We start from the raw sequence: 26,398 nt of genomic DNA on the forward strand, positions 1-26,398 counted from the left end.
AACCGAAGCGACGCGTTTGCACGCGTCTGTCGTTTTCCAGGGCGTGGCCATTTTAGTTAAACGACCTGCGACGGCGAAGCGTCGATGAACTGCCTTGCCTCTCGGAGAGGAAGCCTCTAGCGTTTGCACACTTTCCGCTGTCACTCACATCTTCTCTGAGTCTTCGCGACACCAATCCAAGGCTGCCTCGGCAGAACCGCCTCAAAGGTATTTCTATTTTTCAGACGTCACAGCGATTTCTTTCTGGCGCAGAATTATCCTTTTACTGTAGCATCGTCCTTTCCCAACGTCGAAGGCTTCGTCTTACTACTTCTTTGACAAATAACAACTCGTCATCCCATTTACTTGAAGAGGGGTCATTACACCCAGCGAGACTACGACGAGAGGATCTAAGCAGCAGAACACATACTGTTGTTCAGCAAGTTTCCTGAAAGGAAGTTCGCCTCCCAGAACAACTAAAATTATGACGTACACGGACTCCTGAAGGCACTGGAAATGTTGACACCATTATAACTGATGTGCAAAGATTAAGGACGAAAGCAGCTTTCGCATGATATGTCAATGCCAAGTAACACAGCTCTACGAAACTTGGGCTATACATAGAAAGGATTGCTACAGTACACTACAGAACGTAACTGAAAGAAATACGTAATGAGACGAAAAGAAGTGGCACTTTTATTCGAAGTCAATAATTACATTCAAGAAACCGCAAGTCATAATGGTCCTTTGGACATTACAAATGGCGGAACATGGTTCTTAGTAGAGCGTGTGATCTTCACGGACAGCAGTGCGTACTTTGCAGCGTGATTCCATTCTGGCTACGGGGTTGATGAGAAGTTTTTGAGGCAGGGCGTCCCATTTCTCCACCAGCTCGGTTGACAACTGCTGCACGGTCTTCGGTGCATGTGGCCGTGGTCCAATACGTCTCCCCAACGAATCACAGACGTGCTCGACGAGATTTAAGTCGGATGAACGGGTAGGCCGGTCCATTCACCGAATAGCCTCTCGTTGCAAGAACGCCTCCACCTGCGCTGTTCGATGCGTTCATCGTATTCTAATCCGAAAAAATGAAGTCAAGGCCGAATGCACTCCTTTTTAGGACTGCACATGGGAAAGGCGTACAGCGTCGCAATAACGTTGAGCTTTGCAACATTACGCCTCCTCACACCATAACACCAAAACTGTCATGCTCGACAATGCTGGACGTACCCTCACATGGAGAGAGAAGGAAACGCACAATGCACTCTGGAATATTGTTTCGTCGATATATGTTTTTGTCAGTGACACATCACTTTCGTCCTAACGTTTTGCACACAAGTGTAGTAGAAAGTTTATCATCTGCTCTCACTGTCTCAAGTGGTTCAAATGGCTCTGAGCACTATGGGACTCAACTGCTGAGGTCATTAGTCCCCTAGAACTTAGAACTAGTTAAACTTAACTAACCTAAGGACATCACAAACATCCATGCCCGAGGCAGGATTCGAACCTGCGACCGTAGCGGTCTTGCGGTTCCAGACTGCAGCGCCTTTAACCGCACGGCCACTTCGGCCGGCTACTGTCTCAGTGTCTTGCAGTCTGTACTGCAAATATATCCAGTAGAAAATACGGTTCAGACTATCCAAATATGGTCCAGGTCCAAAACCAACGCAAAGAGTTGGTATACTGCTGGGTACCGGGACGCGTCTGGATATGGGAAAATTCTATAGCCGACAAAGCAGCCAGAGAACCGTGTATGGCAGGCGTAGTGATTTTACGTGGCGTGCACCCAGCACGTCAGTGGGAAGGCGAGTGACTGGAGGTAGTAAGCCACAAACTTTTGTCAATCAAACTGACCACCCAGGCTCGGCGAAACTCTTGCCAGTCAGAGCGATGGAAGGAAGTTAAACTCACCAGGTTAAGAACAGGACGTTGTGCAGTGATACACGGTTTCCTCCTGTGATGAATGATCCACTGGTGGAATGTCACACATATTTTAACTACATGTGTTTCATATGTTGACACAAGGGCAACGCTCACCCATTGGCTGCAGACCTGTCCACCATACTGCCTGACGACAACGGTGTAACCTGCATTTCAAAATTTGTGAGTTGTGCTGACACCGACCTACAATTTTTGTGAGAGGAAGTCAAAGGGTTCTGAGTAGATGGCTTGTCCTATTTCATTTATTGAAGTATTCAACCATCCCTACAATAGGAGTGATGAAGATGTTTTTCCAAAAGATTTCTGGTTTCTTTCATGCACACGAACCACATTTTTGTATCGCCATGGCCGGGTATTTTGAAGAAATCTACTAATATACGCTCATGGGGAATGGTCGCAGCAATTTCGTTCATAAGAACAGACATAATTCAAAACATTAGACATGTATGTTCATGTCCAACAAGTGTACCGTTGAATACGCTGTTGAGCACCCTAACTCCAACATCATCATCCTCGTTCATCACTGCTGTCTGCAAAATACCCAACATCAGCTTAGGGAGCTTGATAATCTGTGCTGTAAAAGGAAGAATCGCTAAGAAATCTGATGGGGAAGAGGAATGGAAGACGATCTGTAATAGCTTTGACAACAATATTCTTGTCAGATCTGCGGCCGGCTAATACAATCATCTTGCTACAATTCAGGGTGTAACGGGTGTAAGTGCAGATATTTTTGTAGGTGGTACCTCAATATATACACACATCAGTGTGCTTGTTGTTTTTTCTCTGCGTCTAACAGTCTTCCCATAAGAAGTCACATAATTTACTACCTCATATTTCTCGTAATTTCTTCACGATCGTTACTGCGTAACTATGTGGACTACGCCTGTCAGTAGAGATTAACTCTTTTGCGGCCATGCCTCCACACTTCAGTCTCTGCCTGTGGTCCAGAGAAAAACACCATGAATTGCATGCTCTTGCCACATGTACTTGGAAGTACTAACCAACCTAAATGCATACTATTCCTAAAAGCTGTGATTATTGCTCTGCAGATGACATAAATACTAACCTAATGTTTCTCAGTACACCGTTCTCAGTCACTAATAGAAATATCTGCACTTATACACATCACACCCTGATTTTCAGCGGTCCATGTCTGCCACCTACAGGTAATAGCGCTGTGTGTGAGGTGATAAAAGTCATTGGATAGCTATATGCACGTATACAGATGACGGTAGTATCGCGTACACAAAGTGTAACAGGTCAGTGCATTAGCGGAGCTGTGATTTGTGCTCAGGTGATTCAAGTAAATAGATTTCCGACGGGGATTCCGAAGGGAATTAATAGACTTTGAATGCGGAATGGTAGATGGAGCTAGACAACTGGGACATTCCATGTCAGAAATTTTTAGCGAATTCAATATTCCGAGATCGACTGTGTCAAGAGTGTGAGGAGAACACCAAATTTCAGGCCTTATCTCTCACAACGGACAACGCAGTGGCCGACGGCTTTCAATTAATGACCGAGAGCAGCGGCATTTGCGTAGAGTTGTCAGTACTAATAGACAAGCAACACTGCGTGAAACAACCGCAGAAATTAATGTGAAACTTAACGACGAACGTATCTGTTAGGACAGTGCCGCGATATTTGGCGTTAATGGGCTACGGCAGCAGATAACCGATGCCAGCAACCTTACCAACAGCTCCACATCACCTGCAGCGCCTCTTCTGGGCTCGTGACCCTTTCAGTTGGCCCTAGACGACAAGAAAGCCGTGGCATGACCAGAGAACTCCGGATTTCAGTTGGCAAGCAATTAGTGAATTGCGTGTCCACAAATCCACTTAACGGATTTGGCTCATGTGGCTCTAAGCACTATGGGACTTAACATCTGAGGTCATCAGTCCCCTAGACTTAGAACTGCTTAAACCTAACTAACCTAAGGACATCACACACATCCATACCTGAGGCAGGATTCAAACCTGCGACCGCAGCAGCAGCGCGGCTCCGGACTGAAGCGCCTAGAACCGCTCGGCCACAGCGGCCGGGTAACGGATTTCGTCTCCGCTTGTGGGAAGTATCCTGAGTCCGGAAAGAGGAGCAGGTAATTAGGTATCTGGCGAGGAGTCGTACCGGTAATTAGGGCCAGCATGTGTCGCACCAAGAACGAGGCACCTATCGGCGATCCGCACAACAGGCGGTGCGCGTCCGTGTCCAGAACACCACAGGTGAAACATAACGGGGTAGCTGCAAGGTGAATCCTGTGAAGGTGTTACCAGCATACTTGTTTCCATTGACTGTAAGTTACCATGCAGACTGGACGTCAGTGGCTAGATAAGGAGCACACGCCGATCGCCTGACGGTACGCCAGTCGACGTGGGGATGTTTCCCTTCAACGACATTCGGCGGCCTGTGCTGCTAAAGGAACCCACAGATCACCTTCGTGGATGTCAGCTGCATTGTCAGTATCGCAGTACGAACATAGCCCAGTTCGGGCAAAAAAATGGCCGAAGTGAAAGAAGGGTGGTGGGATCTCAGAAAGCTGGACAAGGGCTGACAGAAAGTGTGGTGCAAGTGTCTCCAGCAACAGGCTGGAAGGGCACGTAAGACAACGGAAGCACAGAATCATTTGAGAGCTGACGAAAAGGGCTATAGCTCTGTCAGTGACATGATACGGGCCTAAACCGCCCCTGCGACGCGGGAGGGTGAGGGTCTCATATCTTATCTTGAACAACAAGCCATGGCAAACATATGAAACAAATCCCACTAGCATGCAGAGGTCAATGGGCGGTGGAATAGGAAGTGTCTGCGTCACGTGGGGAATGCGTTACGCCAAATATACGTTTACAAATTGTGTCCATTGCAGAGACTGGAACCGAAAAGGGAGGTAATGACAGTGGCACGTAAAGTGCGTTCCGCCACACACCGTTGGGTGGCTTGCGGAGTGTAAATGTAGATGTAGATGTAGAAGATCGATGGGGTGAAATAATCGTATGGAATTGACTGCCGGGAGTCCCCATCGGGGGAAGTTCGGGCGACGAGTTGCAAGTCTTTTCACGTGACGACACAGTGGATGACTTACGTGTAGATCATTATGAAATGATGATGAGGACAACATCACACTCAGGCCCCGAGAGGAGAAAATCTCCGAACAGGCAGGAATCTAACCTGACTCTGTGCATGGCAGTCGGACGCGCTGACCACTCAGCTAGGGGGGGGGGGGGGGGAGTGGGGGGTCGGACACCACTAAGTCATACGGACACAGTGGTCATTGCAACTGCGTGGACTACCGAAGCACGCCTCCCGTCAGACCCAAAATTCTCAAGTTATCCACACACTACTAACGTTGAAGCCATTGCCCATCATCCTCATCAATCGCGACATTTCACGAATTACCGTAGGAGTTCGAGCATGTTTGTGCATCTGCACTGAAGAGATCATGGTGTCTATTATTTCTGAGTTGGGGCGAGAGGGTCCCTTGAACCCTTTAGTGCAGATACGTAAACACGCTCGAACCCTTATGCAAACAGCGAATCACGGTGAATAGTGAGGTTAGTGGCCAGGGGCAATTCGTCAGTAGTGTGTGGATAAGCTGGAAAGTTGAGTCGGTCAGGCACCGTGTCTGGAAGGCCGAGGCGATCGAGACGACATTTCGCGAGAAACGGAAAAATCTCGTTTCGAGTTCCGGTCCAGCACAAATTTTCAGCTTTCTGCACTGATGTATTTCAACGCCCAACACCAGCTGTCTTTATTTCCTTTGGATCATAATCATATATGGCTGCAGGATTAAAAGAAATGGTTTCTGTTTTCCCGGAGATGTTCGGAGGAACAGACAACGGATATACCGGGTGATCAAAAAGTCAGTATAAATTTGAAAACTGAATAAATCACGGAATAATGTAGATAGAGAGGTACAAATTGACACATATGCTTGGAATGACATAGGGTTTTATTAGAACAAAAGAAACAGAAGTTCAAAAAATGTCCGATAGATGGCGCTTCATCTGCTCAGAAGAGCAATAATTAGCATAACAAAGTAAGACGAAGTAAAGTGATCTTTACAGGAAATGCTCAATATGTCCACCATCATTCCTCAACAATAGCTGTAGTCGAGGAATAATGTTGTGAACAGCACTGTAAAGCATGTCCGGAGTTATGGTGAGGCATTGGCGTCGGATGTTGTCTTTCAGCATCCCTAGAGATGTCGGGCGATCACGATACACTTGCGACTTCTGGTAACCCAAAAGCCAATAATCGCACGGACTGAGGTCTGGGGACCTGGGAGGCCAAGCATGGCGAAAGTGGCGGCTGAGCACACCATCATCACCAAACTATGCGCGCAAGAGATCTTTCACGCGTCTAGCAATATGGGGTGGAGCGCCATCCTGCATAAACATCGTACGTTCCAGCAAGTGTTTATCAGCCAGGCCGGGGATGATGCGATTCTGTAACATATCGGCGTACCTCTCACCCGTCACGGTAGCAGTTTTTCTGTCCAGCGCCATCTGTCGGACATTTTGTGAACTTTGTTTTTTTTTTTTTTGTTCTAATAAAACCCCATGTCATTCCTAGCGTGTGTGTCCATTTTTACCTCTCTATGTACATTATCCCGTGGTTTATTAAGTTTTCAAATTTATACTGACTTTTTGATCACTCGGTATGTGGTTCCATTCATTCGTTACTTGAGTTTCTTGGGTTACCATTCTTATACAAATAATCTGTTTGTAGTCTGGCAGCGAGCTTGACCCTCGTTTGTTGGACACGCACGTCTGGCAGCTCTGGCGAGTGAGGGTGCAGGGCGACTTACCAGCGGGCAGCAGGAGGCTCCGGAAGGCGGCGCGGAAGTCGCGCAGGTGGTAGGCGTAGAGCAGCGGGTTGCCCGCCGAGTTGAGGTGCGACAGCACGATGCAGGCATTGAGCGCGGCGCTGGGCGGCCGCCACGACGGCCGGAACGCCTGCACGCAGTTGAGCGTGTACAGCGGCAGCCAGCACAGCGCGAAGAACGCCACGATGACGGCCAGCTGCTGCGCCGTGCGCACGTCGCGCTGCTGCTGCCGCCGCTGCTGCTGCTGCGCCGCCGACAGCGCCGCCTGCCGCACCTGCTGCACGGCGCACACGGGCGTCACACGCGCGGCTCTCTGCAGGCTGCACGCTATGCAAAAATGGCTATAAACAGCGAATCGAGTACGTTTTGAGCAGGTGGCGCACCAAAGATCGTAAAACGATGCATTCAGAGGAATGAGCTTCATAAATTGAGCAAGTTAATAACACGTTGGTTCTCCTCTGGCCCTTATGCAGCTACTTACCCAGCTTGGCATTGATAGGCAGAGGTGTTGGATGTCCTTCTGAGGGATGTCGTGCCAAATCTACATCTACATCTACAAACATACTCCGCAATCCACCATACGGTGCATGGCGGAGGGTCCTCGTACTACAACTAGCATCTTCTCTCCCTGTTCCACTCCAAAACAGAACGAGGGAAAAATGACTGCCTATATGCCTCTGTATGAGTCCTAATCTCTCTTATCTTATCTCTGTGGTCTTTCCACGAAATATAAGTTTGTGGCAGTAAAATTGTACTGCAGTCTGCCTCAAATGCTGGTTCTCTAAATTTCCTCAGTAGCGATTCACGAAAAGAACGCCTTCTTTCCTCCAGAGACTCCCACCCGAGTTCCTGAAGCATTTCCGTAACACTCGCGTGATGATCAAACCTACCAGTAACAAATCTAGCAGCCCGCCTCCGAATTGCTTGTATGTCCTCCCTCAATACGACCTGATAGGGATCCCAAACGCTCGAGCAGTACTCAAGAATAGGTCGTATTAGTTTTTTATAAGCGGTCTCCTTTACAGGTGAACCACATCTTCCTAAAATTCTACCAATGAAGCGAAGACGACTATCCGCCTTCCCCACAACTGCCATTACATGCTTGTCCCACTTCATATCGCTCTGCAATGTTACGCCCAAATATTTAATCGACATGACTGTGTCAAGCGCTACACCACTAATGGAGTATTCAAATGTTACGGGATTCTTTTTCCTATTCATCTGCATTAATTTACATTTATCTATGTTTAGAGTTAGCTGCCATTCTTTACACCAATCACAAATCCTGCCCAAGTCATCTTGTATCCTCCCTACAGCCACTCAACGACGACACCTTCCCGTACATCACAGAATCATCAGCAAGCAGCCGCACATTGCTATTCACCCTATCCAAAAGATCATTTATGTAGATAGAAAACGACAGCGGACCTACCACACTTCCCTGGGGCACTCCACATGATACCCTCACCTCCGATGAACCCTCACCATCGAGGACAACGTACTTAAGAAGTCTTCGAGCCACTAACATATTTGAGAACCAATCCCATATGCTCGTACCTTAGTTAGGAGTCTGCAGTGAGACACCGAGTCAAACGCTTTCCCGAAGTCAAGGAATATGGCATCCGTCTGATACCCATCGTCCATGGTTCTCAAGATATCAAGTGAAAAAAGGGCGAGTTGCGTTTCGCAGGAGCGATGCTTTCTAAAACCGTGCTGATGCATGGACAGCAACTTCTCTGTCTCAAAGACATTCATTATATTCGAACTGAGAATATGTTCGAGAATCCTGCAACAAACCGATGTTAAGGATATTGGTCTGTAATTTTGAGGATCCGTCTTTCTACCCTTCTTATATACAGGCGTCACCTGCGCTTTTTCCAGTCGCTCGGGACTTTTCGTTGGGCAAGAGATTCGCGATAAATGCAAGCTAAGTAAGGAGCCAATGCAGTAGAGTACTCTCTGTAAAATCGAATTGGAATCCCATCAGGACCTGGCGATTTACTTATTTTCAACCCATTCAGCTCGTTCACAACCCCAGGGATATCTATCACTATGTCCTCCATACGGGAATCTGTACGGGGCTCAAACGGCGGTATGTTTGTACGATCCTCCTGTGTGAAAGATTTCTCATATGCTAAATTTAAAATCTGAGCTTTCGTTTTGGTGTCTTCCGTTGCCAGGCCAGACTGATCAGTGAGTGACGGATGGAAGCCTTCGACCCGCTTACCGATTTTACGTAAGACCAGAATTTCCTTGGGTTTTCAGCAAGATCTTTTGCTAAGGTATGACGGTGGTAGTGGTTGTATGCTTCTCGTATCGCTCTTTTTACAGCAGCACGAATCTACTAACTTTTGCCTGTCCTCATTCTGCCGATCTTTCTTGTACTGCAAATGCAACTGCCTTTGCTTCCTGAGTATTCTCCGAATTGCGCTGTTAAACCACGGTGGGTCTTTTCCGTCCGTAACCCACTTTTTCGGCACATACTTCTCCAATTCGTGATTTACAATATGTTTAAAATTTGCCGATAATTCTTCCACGTCCATCGTACCGGAAGTAAATGTAGTCGATTCTGTCCAATTGGCGCTTTACATCGTCAAAGTCACGAGCTGGTTAAAGATACCTGCCCATAGGGCTCCAAACGTTCTCAGTTGGGGAGAGATCAAGCGACCTTGCTGGCGAAGGCAGCGTTTGGCAAGCAGAAGATAATCAGTAGACCCTCTCGCCTTGTTTGGGTTTGCGTTATCTTGCTGAAATACAGCCCCAGGGTGGCTTGCCATGAGCGCAACAAAACGGGGCGTAGAATGTAGGCGTAAAATATAGTCGACATACCGCTGTGCTGTAAGGGTGCCGCGCATGACAACGAAAGTGGTCGTGCTGTGAAAAGAAATGGTATCTCAAACCATCACTCCTTGTATAGCAGGCAACAGTCAGATACGTGATATCCCATCGCTGTCTGGGGCGTCTCTGGATACGTCTTCGGCCGGAATCTCATTGGCTGGAGTAGAATTGTTTTCAGTGATGAGTCCCGCTTCGAAGTAAGCTCCGATGATCAGCGAACAACATAATGCCTGCCTGCACACGGAGAGACTTTCTATTGCTTCTCTTCGTTCTTGCCAAACAGTACCCTGGCCAGCAAGGTCGCCGGATCTCTCCCTAATTGAGAAAATTTAGAGCATTATGGGCAGAGCCCTCAAACCAGCTTGGCATTTTGACTGTCTAACGCGCCAGTTCGACAAAATGTGGCACAATATACCTCAGGAGGATACACAACAACGCTGTCAATCAACGCCAAGCCGAATAACTGTTTGTGTAAGGGCCAGAGGGGGACCAATGCTTTATTGACTTTCTCAATTTGTGGAGCTCTTCCTCTTGAGTAAATCATTCAATTTTTCTGAAGTTGTCATCATATGTTTGTCTGCACATGTCCATCACATCTACCGATTTTCCTCCCATTCGGATAATTTCTTCGTGGTGCGTCGTTTTTTTTGTCTTGGAGTGTATCCGAAAAAAGTCGTAGTTCAGTACAACCGAGAGCTACAGATTAAATAAAATTTTGTTACAATAGTGTGCGCGTAAGAAGGCGGGTAGTGGGGCGATTCACAGTAGCAATGGGATGTGTACCACGTGACTCTCCATCCAATGGCGTCACTCTGCTGTGCCTGTCTGTGGCGTCAGATATGGATCCAGGGGAGAGAGACGTCATGGAGGTCGCGGCTGCTCTCCAAAAAAACCATCCTGGTAAAATGGTTTATATTTTTAAACACATAAATTTCCAGATTTCTCAAATAACTTTCGAAAAATAAAGTAGCATAAAAATTAAAGACCCCATACACTCGCTGACCGATCCGCAGAATTTCTTGCCAAATGGACCTGCCCCAAGCAGCATGCCTGTGTATTGGAAATGGGCTCGCTGTGGGATCCTTATTTAAAGTACATTTCCTTCTTCGGCGAGTCACTACTTGCCTACCTAGATGTCTACGTGCCAGCCCAGATGGCAGGCAGGGTCCATCAAGCGGTCGCCGGACTCTACACCGCCTGACGGATCGCTGCTGTAGAGTGGGTGGCTCCTGCCAACGGTTTCTTCAACTGGTTTGGCTGTGAATGGGCCCCCTTATTAGTTTCGAAAATTACAATTCATTCCAGAAAATTACGAGGTACGTTTTATTTTGTTGCCCACGGGGATGGCCTTATGTTCTGACTGCCTACTAAGAATATTAGAGCCAGTTAGAGACAGCCATTCACAGGCCGACCGAACCATGTGCGAGTAGGACTCGCGGTCTAGCGATTCCGTATAACGATTCCGAATATTGTAACGTATATGCGACAAATATTGCCTATGACCGTCAGTGAAAATGGGCTCGATAAGCAACCTGAGCTATCAGTAAACAGAATCTAACCTGCATAACACTGTGTGCGTGTTGTATGAGTGTCAGTTTGACTGTCATTCAAGCCCTCAACAGATCGTTACATGAAAAACTTACAACTAGCGTTTCAATAAGCTATCTGACTTCGTATTTGAATATGAATTTACAAGTGATACAGAATCTGAGTTGTGCAACGGAATTTACTGGACTAGAGTGCGTGGCATGTTGAGGTGTGTCAGTATCTCTGTTTTGGCCATAAGTTTTGCACTCACCTCTTTAGATAACTGCCTTTCTCCAAGATGGGTTACAGCAGTTCGTAGCAGCATGCAACAAAAGGGGCTACAGCTTATTGTTACTAACAATGAATTTAATAAAAAAGAGTTTGCTTAGGTCCTGTTAACTACTAAATAACCTGTAAGAAGGGATTTCATAAATTAAGTCTATTTATAAACTTCAGAAATCACAATAACCAGTAATAGTTTGAAAGTATTAATAATGGCGAAATATTTGACAATGATGTAAATATCAATAATGGCTAAGTGCCAGATTAACAAATTATTTAAATTTCAAAGTTACATTAACATTTAATAACCACAGTATTTTTGTGAATTAGATGTGGACAATAATTCTTATTATTTGCAGTATAAGGAGGCTTCTTTGACTGACAAGCAAAACATGGGATTATTGCAAACTCGGACTAACAATCACGAGCCTAACCCTGCAATTGCTTTTGCGCTATGCTTGCGAATTTTACATTGAATTTCAGCTTCAAGTGTAGTTAAGGCATCTAAATCTCTCCTGGCTATATAAATGAAATCAGGCCTTGAGTGTGGTAAGATTTGCCATCAGCGACGTGATTATATAACATCTCATTTAAAAGAAAGCTCTTTGGTTGAAGAGTCACACAAAATTGTATTCACAACTGTGCGTTGCGTCTGGCTGATAGGTAACACATCGTATGTTGGTGTGTTGCTGGTAGCATAATTGGTAGAGTCGAGAGTGAGACACTGGTGGAACATGCTGCCTCATCGCAGGATCTAGTGTGAGCGACCGGTGGCACACGCCGACGGAGATGTTGGCTGAATACTGTACAAATGTAACAGAATACGTTGGGATCGTTTACATATCACGTCAATTCAAAAAAGTTTCGAGACTGGATTAATAAGATAATCTCCACCCACTCGAGTAAAACGCACAGTACGTTTATACAAGTACTTGAAACTGTTCTGCATTGGGATGTTGTTCAACACGCGCATGGTTTGGTTTGATTGTCGGTTACGTAGTCAAGGCATTGGCCATTCGTGTGAATTTCTGTACCTAGTTGTTTCATTGTAGGATCGTATTGATAGTATCTAGTCTCGTCACCCGTGATGAGTTTTTCCACAAAAGAACTGTCCTTGTTTAGCATTTCAATCAAGTCACCACCGACTGTCAAAGCATCGTTGTTTTTTTTTTTTTTTTTTTTTTTTTTTCGGGAGTCAAGGTGTGCAGGACGGACTTTGCACACATTTTTCACTTCTTCAAAAAATTGTGGAGAATGTCTTGAACACTTGATTTAGAGGTCTTTTTCCACAGTGATTTGTGACACAAAAACGTTGACATTTTACGGCCCCACGACCAATACTTTACACTGTACTCACAAACGATTACTCGAATTCCTATCTTTGTTTTCAGTGGTTGGTTCAAAGTGCTACCATAATTACAGGCTGAAGTCGCTTATACACCAAGAATAAAATCAGTGTCGGCACGTTTTAGGCGGATGGTATACTAATGTGTGGACTTTGTAACACAACAACTTGACCCAGAATCACAATAGATATACAAACTGAGAACAACACTAGTTCAGAACCAAGAAGAGTCAGCAGTTGTACCAAGCTAACGGCAACAAGGAAAAAAAAAATCACTTAGTCCTCTTTTGCGAAATATCCTACAAACAATGCTCATTACATAATACCACATATAATGCTCTCAGATAATTTTTCTTAAAGTTATTAAAATAATCTAAAATGAAAATAAAATAAAATAAACTTTATTCAATTACGGAAGAAACTGTACGTGAAAAAAGAAAACTAAGAACAGTTTTAAAATCAGATTAAAACAGTTAGTTAAGAATACATATTTGTTTCGAATCATCTCATATCATACAGACTGGTATTATCGATGACATCAAATAATATGGCTGTTACATAAATTTTACTTATTTACATCTTCAGCGCAGTAATGTGATATGTTTGATGTACCTCTTTTTTCAGTTCTTGATAAGAAAAACTGGAGAGTAATTCTGCCTTATTGTAATACACCATTTTATAGTTTTGTTATTACCCGAACATATTTCAGCACTTCATATGCTCTCTTCAGTGGGATTTCTTGTTTATTATCTTACTTCAAAATTATTATTACTTTTTAATTCTTATGCACATTGTATGAATTTTAGCCTCAAAGGTATTTACATGGACAAGGAAGCGATTATTAGGTGTCAAATATTTTACCTTAGTTTACATACGGTATATAGTTAAAGACACCTGCCACTGAGTTGAGGCGTTATAGCCATGTTGTTGACTTACGCTATGATTAAAGATACAGGTCTAGAATGCTAAATCTGGAAATAATACCCTTATATATTTATTCACACACGTCGTATGATGCAGTTAACTGTTCATGCTGGTAGTTATATATCTACCATACATTCTACAGCTTTTAATCTGAAAACAACTAAAACTTTTCTATATTTCTGCGTTTCTTTCATTTCAGACTGAGAATCGCTATATTTTGGTTATTACGGTGTTTAGATATTGTGGTCTTTCCGGCCTTTACGTATCACACGAGTTTTTTTAATGTCATGGCCTTGCTTGCCGTGGTTTTCTCATAGTGATGAAAAAAGAATAATAAAATATTTGAGATCAACATTATTTTTGCCCACCAGCAGAAGAACGCGAAGAAGATAGAATGTGATTACAGAACTTCATGTAGATACGATGCGGTTCTGCATGAGTTAAATAGTTGTACAGGATCGTATCAGTGATCATTAGGCTATTATAGCATAGAGGTGTCAGAAGTAAGTTTAGGAAGGTAGGAAAATATATTTGCTGAACAAGGAAACAACTTGCAGTATAGCTTTGAGAATGAGTATATAGAGCAAAGCTGGAAGAAATTCAAAGTCATTGTAAATTTCGCCTTAGACTCGTACGCGCCGAGCAAGATTGTGAGGTAAGATTAAGACAATGCGCGTTAGAAATTTTCTATGAAAGCCCAGAAAGATTCGGCACAGATTTAAGTATAGTCAAATTCTAGTTCATAAACAGAAGTTAGCCGAAGCCAAATGGAGCCTAAGATGAACGATGCGAGAAGCGTCCAATGAGTGCGAAAGTTTTTGGCAACTGATGTGACTAAAAATTCTAAGAAGTTTTGATCTTACGTAAAATCATTGAGTGTATTTAAATCATTTATTCAGATACTCAGTGTCCGTAATGGTAAGAAACGCTAGACGTCAGCAAAAGGACGAAATAATGAATTTAGCATTCCGAAGCTGCTCCTCCAAGGAAGACGCAATTCCGTTCCTCCTTTAAATTACAGAACTAACGACAAAATGGCGGATATTAACATAAATCATCGCGGAATAGAAAATCAGTTAAAATCGCTCAGTAGTGGAAAGACAGCTGATAGGGATCACATGCCTTTGAGGTTCTAGAAAGGTTTTATGAAAGAACTTGCTCCCCTTCTAGCAGTGGTTTATTGTAGCTCGCTAGAACAACGAGGGGTAGCAAGCGCTTGGGGGAAAAAAAGCGCTGGTGATTACCGTCAGCCCTGTTTCGAGAAGGGTCGTCGAACTGATTTGCATGATGAGTGGCCTGTATCACTAACGTGAGGTGTAGATTTGTGGAACATGTCCTGCGATTACGCATTATGACGTTTCTGGACAACGAAAATCTCGTCTAAAAAACCAACACCTATTCTGTAAACAGAGATTTTGGAAAACACAACTCGCTCCGTTCGTCAATGAAATACGAAGCGCCATAGACAAAGACGCCCTGGTTGATGCCGAGTTTCTTGGTGTCCGAAAGGCATTCGATAGAATTCCTCACTTCCATTTAGTGAAAAAAATATCACTCTATCAGACCATATGTTGACGGGTGCCAGGACTTTCTAATAGAGAGGATCCAGTTAACGGGACGAAATCAACAGCTGTAAAAGCATCATCTGAGGTAAGCCATGGGAGCGTTCTACGGCCATTACTGTTTAAAATACGAGGTGATTCTGTGATTGTTGCAAACTTCCTGGGTTGATGGTGAAGGGTAAATATATCAATCTGAGGTAAGCAACCCTAATTCGGAAAGGAGTAAGCGAAAATCTACTCAAGTTCCGCCTTACCCTAGAGCAGCACTCGGACTAAAGACCCTAACTTCCAAACCCTGACAATGACGTACAGAATTCTTGCTGAATACTCTCCAATACCATTAGATAATTTTTCCTGTTAGACTAGTATCGGCGCACGTAAAGTGATGCCAGGGAGACCGAAAATCCTAAGTCTACAGTACAATAATAATGAATTCCATTTACTTTCACGAGTTTCAGAAGCTGCTACACTTACCACATTTGTTCAAAATGGCGTCCCTCAGCGTCAATGCAGGCGCGACATCGTCAGACAAAGTTCTATCGTACCCTTTCTAGTATCTCTAGTGTCATTTGAATAGCGTCGCAGGCAGCGAGAATTCTTGCTACAAATTCTTTAGTGTCGACTGGCGTTTCGTCCACAAGACGTTTCACGTGACCCCACGAGAGGAAATCAGGTGGAGTGAAATCAAGTGCATGTGCTGGCCACAAAACAGGATAGCCTTTGCCTATCCCGTTTTTATGGAGTGTGTCATCTAGGTGTTAATGAAACCTCAGTCGAAAGTGAGATGTGGCTCCATCGTGTTGTAATGAAAGGTGTCGATGAATAACACGTGGGATATGTTCCAGGAACCTGGGCAGTATGTCTCAAACAATGTGTGGACTGGTGCATTTAAGCGGGAAAGTAGAAGAAGTGCCCCTAGCCCAGTACGTAATCACTGACTATGCTTGCCCTCATGTTGACCGATAATGTGTGTTGAGGCTCTTCACAACTATAGCGTGGGGATTCTCATCGGCACAAACATCACTATTGTGCCTATTTAGCGTTCCGTCCCTGCTGAAAAAGGCTTCATCCGTGAAAAGTACACTGTAAGGCGCCGCAAGATCCATTGGCTTAACACTGCACGAGATCCGAAGTCACAAGGAGTAAAAGCGTGCATTTTCTGTGGATGGTAGAGGTATAGCTGCATTTCCTGCAATGCTCCCGATACAGTACTGTGCGCAGCATTCATTTCACGCGCAACTGATGGCGTACTAATTACAGGTGTATCATCCACTCGAGCTAGTACTGTGTCATCTAAGTCGGGAGTCCATGAAGTTGGTCATCCTCTTCGGTCCTTGGACTGTGGTACCGATTGTCCTATTTCATTTAACCGATGAAACAGTCTTGGAAATACGATGTGTGTGTCACATGTCTTCTGTGCGGATATCTAGTCCTGTAAAAGCCTCTGCTGCCTCAATTGGCTCGCCCATACGCGAAAATCAACTGTGCATGTTCTTCACCACGTACAACTTCATTTGGGTAGGGCTGATCGACTTAAGTATTTCAACTTGTGAACATAGACTGCAGTCTGCTACAGCACAAAAATTGTACATCATTGTTTGAATTAGATTAGTTGAGTTATAATCCCAAACTCTACACCTAAGTCCTCGTCGGACTGCGTACAGTACCATTAAATATATTCCACTGTCATAAGCTCAAATGGTTCAAATGGCTCTAACCACTATGGGACTTGACATCTGATGTCATCAGTCGCCTAGACTTAGAACTTCTTAAACCTAACTAACCTAAGGACATCACACACATCCATGCCCGAGGCAGGATTCGAACCGGCGACCGTAGCAGCGCGGTTCCGAACTGAAGCGCCTATAACCGCTCGGCCACAGAGGCCGGTTCCACTGTCAAAAGTATCAGAACGATTTTCTTTTACAACTTGCGACTCTATTGTTTCTGGACCTGGGTCAACTACCTCAGATTGATACATTCACCCTTTTCCACCATCCCTGAAAGTTGGAAACATCATCACGCAACCACCCTGTCTATGTAAATGATCTTGTGGATAACGCAGAAAGTTCTATGAGGCTCTCTGCAGACGATTCAGTTAACTACAGGAACGCTGGAACGCCAGAAGACTGTAGCGAAATGCAGAAAAACCGACAGAGGGTTGTTGGAAGATACTCGTAATGAGAAATGAGAAGGAGCCGTCTGTATTTACTTCAAATAAATTTTTTATAGCCAAGATTGCGTTCAAAACTGTTTTTTATTGAGTGGTTCGACAGTTAAGACTGACATCTTCAGATCTTTAAAAACTTCTTTGGTTGTACGTCATGTTTCATTGTGCGTTCATTATGAAGATGACAGCCTTAGCTGTAGAAACCGGCCAATAAAAAGCAGATTTCAAGGCGATATTAGCTATAAAAATTTTGTTTAAAGAGGATCTGTGATTGATGCAGGAATCGCAAAATTCACAGGAGTAACAGCGACCTAAAGTGGGACGACCACATAAAACAAATTGATGGAAAGGAGATGCCGGGCTGAAATTAATTGTAAGAATCTTAAAGAAAATGTAATTCACCCACGAAAGCAGTGGCTTACAAAACTCTCGATTCTACTGATCATTAGTCGGGGACCGTTACAAGGTTGTATTCAGAGACGATACAGAGAAGATCCAACGAAGAGCGGCACATTTTGTCGCGGAATAGTTTATTCGGTGCGAGAGCATTACGGAGTGTACTTCAGAGGTAGCAGCTGTAACAGAAGTGTTCTGTAACACGGAGAAGGTTACTGTAGAAATTCTGATAGCATAAATTCGAAGAAAAGCTGGGAAACAAATTACTTCCTCCTCATATACGTCTCGAAACATGATTACGACGAAAAAATTAGACAAATTATATATCGTATTGAAGTTTATTGAAGTCGTTTCTTTCCTACGTACCCTTCGCGAATGTAGCAGAGAAGGGGAAAATGTCGGTGACATCAGAAGTATCTTCCGCCATACACCGTAAGGTGGCTTTCGGTGGATGGATGTAGATGTAGAGCCAGATACGCGATTGGTCTCACTGCAACTTTGTCTGGTACACACAGAGGAGAAGGACAGAACACGGCTGCATGCCAGCACCAAACACGCGTCATGCATGCAGCCCAAAGAGTCGGTGATTTGTCCAGTTTGCTTTCCGCTCGACACCCCAAAATCCCAATAGAAGCAAATACTTCGAGCACGACCCTAACCAACACCGATAACCATTTTAAGCCAAACAACGTTTGCACCGTCCAGTCGCTTGCCCATTGTGTTGAAAGAGTGCGCCTGCACGCGCCCGATGCGGCATCCCAATAGACTGCGCTGTTTCGCGGCTGTGGCGCAGACTTCGTTAGGCTTGTTCTCCTCACTGTCTGTTTAATTTCACTGCTGGCCAAGCTCCTCACTCTCGTAACTTTTTTCTTTGTAAGCAAACGTTATATTCCTGCAGGTGGTTAACTTTCTTTCTGTTCTGGAGGTGGGGTTATAGCTGTTGCGGAATAAACTGATTACGTTTTTGGATAATGAGTTTTTCTCACTTCAGCCGATTGGAAAGGGTGGCAGAATCACTGTCTAAATTTTCTAACACTAAGAACTTTCCTGACAAAGTAGAAGTGTGTGCCACGCCGAGTTTTGAATAGGATTTTTGTCGTAAATAGTCTTCAGGGGTTTGCCGCCAGATCACGTTGTGCAGATTCCACAATATTTCCTCGGAGCAACTGTCCAACATCTCCAGGCGGTTCAATCCTGCTGGTAGCTAGTCGTACCTAGCCACAAGCAAGGTTCGACCACCTGAAGATGTCGGATAGTTTCTCTGAGGAAATAGTGTGGAATTTGCACATAGCGATCCGGCGGCAAACCCGTGAAGACTATTTACAACATATTCGACGGGATGGCAAGAGGAGTCACAGGATTTTGTCTTTTATGGGAAACGCTCTCACTGGCTACTCACAAGAACTGCACGGAGATAAGACGTATACTGGAGACCTTACGTAGTGGTAGGAAAGCTAGAGAGAGCTACTGCCGATTCAACATGTGAGGTGGATCGGGATAGATAAATCGGTGAGAGTGAAACACAGCGGTTTGGGTTCGAGTTCTGATCCAGAAACAGTTTTCAATCTGTTAAGAAGCTCCGTAGAAAGTCTAGAAAGGAACTATCCGTAACGGATTTCAAACAGCTGCTGCTGCCGATGATACACTGAGGTGGCAGAAGTCATGTGATACCTCCTAATATCACGTCAACCTCCTTTTTCCCGCCGTAGCTCTGCTTCAAGACTGCTTGTGCGGCAGCTATAGTCATATGTTATTCGACACTTTCTTTGAGTTGTCAAGGCTGTACGCCTGGTTGGTTTGGAAGGAGCTGAAGTTTGTGATGTCTGAAGATGGGTGTAATCCCGAAACGCGTAACATGTTCTGATAAAAGTCAATTGAACATCTCATGACTTTATTGCGATTGTACAGCATTGGTTGCCTATTATTATCGCTGAGAGTACTGTACTGTCCCACGGAGACCATAGGCTGTGTCTGACGCGGGCATCTAAAGAGAAGTTCAATTTATTTCGTTTGGTGCTTGCTGGCTGTACCGACACTAAAGTCACCACAACGCATTTGAATTCCAGGATGCGCCTCTGGCGCTGGCGTGGTTGGGCCGAGATGTGGGCAGCGCGACTGTGGCCCCTCCTGAGAACGAAGGTGGCTGCCGTCTGCCCCGTAGTGATAACACGAGCTCTCTTCCGCCACCAGCTGGAAACTTGCCGCGACCATCGGCGAAGTACTCATAGTTGGGGCCCTAGTTTGACGTGTTTGCTTTTCGGGGTCAGTTTCGTCAATGGTGGCGCCTACCATCGAGTGATCCACTGTCCTAGTGATCCCCTGATCGGGGTTGACTACTTCGTTGAATCCGCAGAAGTGTTGGGTGTCTTCTTTGTTATCCAGAAAGGTGCTTGTGGTGATTCACAAAACCGTTGGTGTGGTATGCTAAAGGCAAGTTTGCTGTCTTAAACTTCGGATTATGATGGCTCTAGCCTTAACAGTTGCTGTTTTTAATAAGACCATTGTTTGAGGACAGGATATTACAAAATTTGCTAACTGTGTTCATAAAAGTCGATGGTTGTTGATGTAAAGGAAAATGTTTTTATTTTGTTTTATCTTATTGAGGCCTAATGTCATTCATGTCACAACTATGTTTTTCCATGCATGGATAATCGGGGATTTATAAATGTTTTTATTGGACTTGTTTTACTATCGTGCCTTTCAGAAATGATTGTAGTTACATTCTGTAATTTCTGAGGAAGTTAATGAAGTATCATATCGTTGTTTAAAATTATACTATTTTTAAACTAAATGAAGGTTTAAAAATAATTTTGTTTTAATGGCAGTTTCTGAAATAAAATCGTAGTATGTTTTGAAGAAAGGTATCGCACTCACCTCAACTTAGCCCTACCACTCACTTATTCCTACACACTGATGTTAAAGCAAAAAGTCGGTATGGAAGGGTGATGATTCATGGTAGGTGAAGGAATGTGAATTTCTACATACGAGTGCGAATGCAAATCAAACTTGGACTCCGGAACGAAAGAATGGATGAGAAATAGAAGTGAATGATGTTTCAGTTGGAAACGTACAGCAATTTTCTCCAGCTGAAGTTCTCCAGCTGGAACAGAATTCGTCACTTGGTGGAACTACTGGGGACAGTTTTAATTTTGATGAGCGTAGGTCAAACAACTTCAGCCATTTTAATTCAGCATCCACCAGTCAGTATGAAGTAAAGGAACAAAAAAGGAAAAGAAACCATGGAGAGTGTTGTTAAATTTGTTCTGTCAACTGGAAAGAAAGAAAAACAAGAAATAGCAAGTGCACAGAGCTGTCAGAAAAGCGATGAGGAATTGTTTTGCGAAATGACCAGCGATTCGCACCGTGGCGGCCGAACAGGAGCAGCTGCTGTGGTGCCGCTGTGTTGCGATGTCTGCGTGGAGGAAGGCCATTACCGGCGCCACCCTGACACGGCACGTAATTTGTCGGCTGTGTTAAGTACTGCTGGCCCGGCCAGTGATGAATGAGTCCCTCCAAGTCACATGGCGTTCTTTTCAGGTTACAGAGTAGCGCGCGTTTTGTCTTGTAATATGTGTATCCGAGAGAAGAAAGTCTGTTGTTAATTACAATCGCTAAATAAGCCAGTTTGTGAGCTGTATATGACCGGTCCCCTGTTATCATGTTATCAGTCTCGATAACTAAATGACGAAGGAAAGTTAGGTTTCATTCTCGTCAAAAAAGTAGGTCATGAGAGACGGAGTATTACAGTTTCTTCTCCTTGCCCACACGATTGCAACCGTTTTTAATAGTCGAGTATTTTCTCGTTTTTGTCTGTTGAACGTTGAATTTACAGTTCTGGAAATATTTGCATTAAAATCGAGCCTCTGAACACTTCCCGCCGCCTTGTAATTTCAAGCAGTCAAATTCACTCACGTGGAAGTTCTGAAAAACATTTTAAACATATTTTATAGCGTAGTTGAACTCTCTGTGAGACTCGTTCCGTCAGTTTCCATCAAACTTTACACTTTCAGTAAATTCTTCTAATTGCCTCATAAGAGAAAAGAAATTACGAATTTTGGTTCAACTAATTAAAATCTCAAATAGTGGCACCAAAAACATAAAAGTTTGTAGAGCTCCCTTTTAAACTTTCCTGAGACATTTTTCTTAATTATTCGTCCAAATTAACTGTTTAAAGAAAGTCTGTATTCCAGACATTCGTTGAATATAACCCAACTTGGACAGAATTGTGCAGCTATTCTTTGAACCTTGTTCGTTTCTTTCGCTAATGCAATTTATTAAAGGTTACTGAGTAAATTCCTTCGTGCATGGGTTTCACTTCCTTTGAATTCTACTAATGTATTTTGGTTCGGTATCTTCCTTCCTCAAATTGAGGACATCATCGTGCTCTGCTGTCGGTCCCAATCATTAATACAGAAATGCAGAATGACGTGGCGGTCGATAACAGCGAAATTAACCGCACAGGAGTCTCGGCATAAACATTTCGGCACTGTGATTGAGCAATAGTTGTAAACCACTGATCATCTCAGTGTTAAGTTTTAGCAGAGTGAGTTTTTACTTGTAAGGGAAAGAAAAAAGTCTCGTCGTGTGACTTTCTCCTCCAATTGATTCTTTTGAAAAGGTTAGTTGAAATTTATTTTAATATCTCCATTGCTGTAAAGAAAATCAAAAGTTGTGCTTTACTTCATATGACGGTAACGCGGTTTAACCACCAACAACTCTCCCTTTTAAAGTTCACCGTGCGTGGTGCCGCAACGCACAGTGGACTTGCATTCAGAAGGAATGGGACTCAGATCTCTGTCTAAATATTTGGATTTACATTTCCCAGGGTTTCTCTAAATGAATTAAGGAAACTGCTGGATCGTCCCTTTGAGATAGTCATGACCGATTTTCTTCTTTATCCTTTTCTGTCCAAGCCAGTGCTCCACCCCCAATGACCTCATCTTCAACGGAACGTTAAACTCTTACTTTCCTTTTTCCTTATGACACTGTTAAGAGAAATTCCGAAAGGAGTCCTAAGGCGTTCAATTTTTGCTTTACTCCTAATTCTTGTATACAGTCGTGAGTCTCTGGTGTTTCAGCAGATATGTACAGTTTCATGTTTGCAATGTGCCAGCCCAAATGAAAACATCTCTCTTCACGTCTTTTATGCAACGTCCAGTGTCGACAGAAAGCGTCGATTTGTTTTGTGTTACAAACAAAATGTTTCTTAAGGCGGAATTTTACATGCTCTTTCGAAACAGCGGACCCTAATTAGTCTACTGCGACATTTGTATTGTATTAAAGGGACAGTAAGGCAGCATGAATAACCAGTATTCCACTTGCTTCTGAGCAGCGGTTTCTGCGTGGCATTAGCGCTCAGCGCGGACTTGGAGCAGGCTGGAGCACTGGTTATTCATCATGTTTTACTGTCACTGTTAATACAATACAAATATCACACTAGACTTGGTTGGGACTGTTCTTTCGAATGGACCGAAAAAGTTTGCTTTAAAAGCCATTTTGTCTGTAACGGGCAACAAACCGACGCTTTGCGACAACACGCCGCATAAGTGAAGCGATGAGCAATATTTTTTGGGCTTAATCCAGCTACACATTGCAAAAGCGAAATTACAGATATATCTCTAAACACAAGAGAAAAAGCGCCTGACGACTCTCAGTAATCACGCCCGGTGTATGTGATCTACTTAACATTCATCAGGCAGAAAAGGCTCTTCTTGCAGACGGATTTTCTTTTTCTATTTTTTTTTTGAGTTCTCATCCTTATCACTGATATGATGCAGTCCACCACCAAGAAGGAAGAGACACCTCAGTGCTGCAACTGTAGCGAGCCACGTGTGACGAGCTACAGTTCTGCAGGCGTTGAAGAAGGGCAGTACCCAGTGAGGAAAGGCAGTACCAGCGACAGAAGCACCCCCTCCCCCCTTTCCCCCTGCCAACACTTCCTGCCCGAGCACGACCGCAGCAGAACCCACCGAGAGCAGCAAAGCAGCCATCAGGCATCGCACCAGCTCAGCCAGCCGCCCCCGCACCGAAGGTCGCCCCACAGTCGCTACCGCTCCAAGAGAAGACGACACAGAATTCTGATCCCTTCTGTGATCACTGAACGAGCTTCTGCAGCAACTGCCAGTATTCATTGCAGCAGTCACGGCGGCCCTCCAGGGCAGTACCGTGGCACCAGAGACCCACTATGGGTAGTCGAAACATCAATTGCCTCCCGGTTTTCCCCTTCAACGCAGTCTCCGTTGCCAGCATGGTCAGTTTTACCAATTCCTGTCAGACGAGGCAGCTGAAATTTACATCATTTGCGAACTCACCTAAAATCTTGCATCTACATATGGGCGACAAATTATAGTTGCTACCGCAACGACAAGCTGACGGAAGGCAGGGACAGCGCCGTCTTCATTAAGTAGTCGCTGTTGCACCACCGGGTACAACTGCCTGAGGTAGCCACTCTGGAAGCAACAGTGTGGCTGTAAATACCTCAACACATTCTTCGTGGCCTACCGACACCTTCAGGCAAGAAGCCGACTTCGACGCGCTGCTGGCAATGAGTGGGTGTGGGTTTTCACTGTGGGTAATTTTAACACGCAGTGGCATTCACGCCCCTTAAACACCAGAGGTCGTTACTTTTTGCCTGCTGCCGAGAGAAACGACACAATCGTCCTGCGACCATACGAAAGTACCATTTACCCCAGCAGAGGCCAGCCGGACGCGTTCGATGTCGCATTCCTCAAAAGCGTCGGCCGATTCATGTCCGCCACAACGATCTACGCCCTGTTCTCCGATCACCTGCCGGTAACCTACGACATGGATGCCATCGGCGCAGCGCTGCCCGCCAGACGCAGAAACTAGCGAAGCGTGGACGGTGAGTCCTTTACGGACAGCAGGGGCTGATGTGGCGCAGGCATACTTCAATCGTCAGCTGCTGCGAGCATCCTACGCATCCACCCCGAGGCACCAGGAGCAGCTACAAGACTTCTCCCGACAACTGCCGCCTCACATCGTGGAGATGATAAGAGGGAAGAACAGAATATCTCAGGAGCGGCAGCTCACTCTCCAGAACGCCGCCTAAATCGCATGAGACGCGAATTAAGTCGGCGGTCGAAGATCACAGAAACAGGGACTGAGATGGCCTGGTGGCCACACTAAATATAGACGATGGAAGTGCCTGGAAAGTAGTCAAGTGTTTTACTGAGACAACGTCAACGCATACCAACACTCCAGACGAAAAAGACAGCGCACTGGCAGACACACGTTTGCGGGGAACTCCAGCTGTAGAAGAGACACGACCGCCGTTTGGAAGACGAGCCGCTTAAGTTCCTGGCAGTCAGGGCAAAGGAACATCAGCCACATCCCTAAAGAGGTGGCTGAGCAACTGCAGTCACCGAATACCAGGATGGCGGGAGGCAGCGATGGTGTCATGAACCTTCTACTTCGGAATCTGCCACCTGTGGTCTACCAGCCCCTAACAGACGTGGAAAACCGCGGAAGTGGTCGCAATACCAAAGACAGGCTATGACGCACGACAGACAGCGAACTGCCAATCCATCATTCTTCTCTAGGCCCTCTCGGGCGTTTTTGCGGGGCTGTGCTCCAGGGGGCTGCAGCAACATGTCAAGGAAGACGACGTCATCCCTAAGGGGCAGTTCGGGCTTAGAAGTGGACATTCCTCCACACACTAGATGCTGCGACTGGTGGAAGAAGCTGTGCAGACTCCGGAGAGCACAAGGAGCAGGTGCCAGTGGTCATCGACGAGTCCGGGGTCTTTGACTCAGTGTGGCACGACGGTCTCATGTAAAGATTCTCTATGCATGTGCTACCAACGTCGCAAGGAGTCCTTCTCCGCTCTTACTTCGACGGGAGGACATTCCACGTCGACGCAGCGACAGATCCGTGCAGTAAAGCCCGTGCAGCTGGCACTCTGCGCCGATGATACGGCGTTATTGACGTGTAACGTGAACGTTGACGTGACGTGCCGCCGTCTGCAATTCAACTGTGACACACTAGGCGCGTGGTCAACCAAGTAGGGCTGATGTTTAATGCTGTGAAGAGCCGGGCAGTAACATTCATATACGGGGTTCGCTGGCCCGAAAGAGAGGCTCGAAGTTTGGAGATTGGCCGTAGCGTCGCGACAAGAGGTGGTCACGAGGTCCGAGCGGCCGAAGCCACGAGCTACGCAAGGAGGGCCTGCGCAGAGCGAAGATACCGGTGTAATTCACCGCGATCGACTATAAGCAGCAGGCCGACATCCCGTCGGTTGGTTGGCAAAATTCGTGTCGGAAGACCTCCCGTGGCCTGGCTGCCCTCTTCTACCTGGCTTTCATCGCCACCACTCAGTAACCGCTGCGACGCACCGTGGTTCCATGGGACTCCTTGCTGATAAATGGGAGTAACATTCTCTAATCCTCATGGTGATTTGTTTCATTGTCTACCTGCCCTCCACATTATTTTCTGGTTTGTACCCGACACTCAGAGTTTTACTCGGTCGGCTCTTTGGTTGTAAATATAGGCAGTAGTATTGTACTAAGACACTAGTTGTCGTTCGGAAATTTGTCCCGCTATTATTTGCCATTCCTTTCTGGTTTGTAACCGATCATTTATGTTCCAGTGAATCAGCG

Source organism: Schistocerca piceifrons, chromosome 1, assembly GCF_021461385.2.
Source record: "Schistocerca piceifrons isolate TAMUIC-IGC-003096 chromosome 1, iqSchPice1.1, whole genome shotgun sequence".
NCBI classification, from domain to species: Eukaryota; Metazoa; Arthropoda; class Insecta; order Orthoptera; family Acrididae; genus Schistocerca; species Schistocerca piceifrons.